Here is a 3,280-nt window from a genome sequence, read left to right on the forward strand (position 1 = left end):
CGGCTATATCTCCTGCTCTTCTAGGTAATGGATTTATGAAGAAGAGTTCCTGTAGTATTCGGTAGTGTGGTATCCCCTGTTATCCAGGGCCTGGCACTTCAGAAAGTTTCTCTTATGAGTGTTGTGTGTGCTTTGCCATTGTGTCCTGGCCATTTTTTCTTTCAGTCCACTTGTCTGTAGAAGCTCTCTTTTCCTGTCGTGGGCCGTATTTTGTCCCTGTTCAGGATAAAGTTTACTTTTTCCATGTGTGCACTGGTCTGCTTGCAAAATGAGACCTGCTACCACTGCCACCAGAAGTGAGGCCATGCAAAACTGATAGGTCTAGAGACTCAGTGTAGGCAGGGATTTGTGCTGGCCTTCTGGAGTGTGCCAGTAAACGCAGGACTGAGGAAAGCTTGACTGGAAAAGGTGGAACCATGAAAATGTAAGAAAGGATGAGGTTTGCTGTAATCAAGTTAGGTAGTGAGTGTCTGCACAGTTCTCATTCCTACAGGTGGCCCTATGTTTATACTGGGGAAGGGCAGGAGAGGGAAATGTTACCTATCATCTCCTTTGTTCATGGAGGGATCTTCCTGCAACCCCTGCCTCTCTGGGAAACACTATGAGGTGAGTAAATAATTCACTCCCATATGTCCAGGTATTTTTCAAACTTCTGCTTCTATGCTGTATCTGCATGGGCTATTTGTCATGCTATCTATTTAAGGGCAAGACCTCCACTTACTAATGACCTTGGGGTTCTCACAGAGCTTAGCCTGCTGATTTTTAAAATTCCAGGCTTTAATTTCTGGTAGTTATAAGAACTCATGAAGGTTGGCTCCTCTTTCTTTCAAAATCTAATGTTATGGGAAGTTGTCTTCCCCATGTGGGACCCCCTGTGTGATAGTCTTTAATCACTCTTCCCCATGATTGTGGTATCCTCCCTGTTATGGATGACCATGGTCTCATTAAACTCCTCCCTGGAATTGCTACATTCTTCAAAGTGGCTTCTTCTCTCCTTTATTTGTGTAGTTTCCTCTGCCAGTCTTTGGGTCATTCTCTGGGTTATTTATGCTGTCATGAGTGTTATCTAGTTGTATTCATGGGATGAAGTGACGTAATGGGTCTTTTACTTTGTCATCTTCCCAGCCTCCCTAAGACATTTTAAAATTTTACTTTTCTATTTGGGGATGCTTGAGAGAAATAGTGAAGGTATAGAATAGTGATTTATAGAATATCTGAAGAAAGGTTTACTCTGTAGTAAGAAATGAAAATGGAAGTTTGAAAGTAATGATCATGGAGGAAGGTAATAATTAAGACTATTTATTTGTACCTGATGTTATTAGGCAATAAACTCTTGTCTTTTCTGAGTCCACACTATGAACTAATAACTGATAAGGTAGGACAGAGTGACAAGAAGCAAATCTAGCTTATCAACATGAGAAAAAAAAAAGTTACAGTTATTCATATATGCCTGAAAGGGTGAGTAATATAACCTTGAATGAAAACATAAACACCTTCCATGTGTCACTAAATTTATTCATATTATGAGCCAAAGGAATATTTGAACTGATATAAACTTGTGTTCAGTCTTGGCCAAAGAATTATGTGTATATTTAATTAAAATATTTGATATTTTGATATGTGAATTTATGAAGGGTATGGAATTATCCATATCCTATTCAGGTAGATACAGATATTTTCTTCTTATTATTTCATTAATTCTTTACAGAAAATTTTGAACATAAATGCTAACCACCTTAACCTGTAACTTTGTGAAACAAAGTAGAACGTCTCTCAAAATAGGAAACTTTATTTATTTAAGGAACTGGGTATTGCATGAAAATTTCACAATTAGTCTTTTTTTTTTTAAAGTAAAAAAATATATTTCTTTATGTACTGCATGTGTTTTTCTCTTCTTTCAGGGGAAACAAAGAATAGAACATGGAAAGTTACAACCAAACATTAACTGATTTCTTTTTAATGGGATTGTTTCCACCAACAAGTATTGGCCTCTTTCTTTTCATTCTCATTGCACTTATTTTCTTAATGGCTCTTTTTGGCAATCTATCCATGATCATCCTTATCCTCTTGGATACCCAACTCCACACACCCATGTATTTTCTACTTAGTCAGCTCTCCCTCATGGATCTGAACTACATCTCCACCATTGCCCCCAAGATGGCTTTCAATTATCTCTTTGGAAACAAGTCTATCTCACTTATTGGTTGTGGTGTTCAGAGCTTCTTCTTCTTGACTTTAGCAGTTGCAGAAGCACTATTCTTGACATCTATGGCCTATGATCGTTATGTGGCTATTTGTTTTCCTCTTCACTATCCAGTTCACATGAACAAAAAAGTGTGTGTGCTAATGATCATAGGATCATGGACAATAGGGTCTATCAACTCCTGTGCCCACACTGTATGTGCCTTCCATATCCCTTATTACCAATCCAGAGCCATCAACCATTTCTTCTGTGATGTCCCCGCCATGTTGACTCTGGCCTGCATGGACACCTGGGTCTATGAGTACACAGTGTTTGTAAGCACCACACTCTTGATTGTGTTTCCTTTCATTGGCATTGCATGTTCCTATGGCCGGGTTCTCTTTGCCATCTGCCACATGCAGTCAACAGAGGGGAGGAAGAAGTCCTATTCAACCTGCAGCACACATCTCACTGTGGTGACTTTCTATTATGCACCTTTTGCTTACACTTATCTACGCCCAAGATCACTCTGATCTCCAACAGAGGACAAGGCTCTGGCAGTCTTCTACACCATCCTGACCCCAATGCTCAACCCCATCATCTACAGCCTGAGAAACAAAGAGTTGATAGGGGCCCTGAGAAGAGTGATTCAGAGGATGTGCTGTATAAAAATGTAGAGTAAGCTCTCATTAGTCCTGCAGCCTCAGAAGTAGATTACTTTCACCTCATATACTCCTTAAGAACACTATTATTCCAGGATTGAAGGCAGGGACTAAAATAATTTAGAAGATTAAAATAATTGAGATTTGACAAAGTAGTTATATATTTCCAAACACTTGTTCTGTTTGCGTTGTGGTAACTTTTAGTAAATAGAAAGGACATAGTATTTCCTCAATCTTGTTTGCAGAAGATTTTACTGATATGTAGAAATTATAACAGAAATTGCCGAACTTGATGGTATCATTAGTATAATAGTTCTGTACTGAATATATACCCTCAAATGACTGAAATAATACAAAGAACAATACATATCATAACCTTGGTCATTCTATTGATAACCAAAACAACTATTTGTTTTATTTCCATTATAGTGTCTTC

General features: G+C 38.4%; 1 pseudogene; it reads left to right on the top strand.

Annotated features, from left to right (window-relative positions):
- Positions 1–1,920: 1,920 nt before the first annotated feature.
- On the top strand, positions 1,921–2,859 carry LOC100473403 (annotated as a pseudogene).
- Positions 2,860–3,280: the final 421 nt, after the last annotated feature.

This window comes from Ailuropoda melanoleuca, unplaced genomic scaffold (genome assembly GCF_002007445.2).
Source record: "Ailuropoda melanoleuca isolate Jingjing unplaced genomic scaffold, ASM200744v2 unplaced-scaffold7480, whole genome shotgun sequence".
Lineage (NCBI taxonomy): Eukaryota > Metazoa > Chordata > Mammalia > Carnivora > Ursidae > Ailuropoda > Ailuropoda melanoleuca.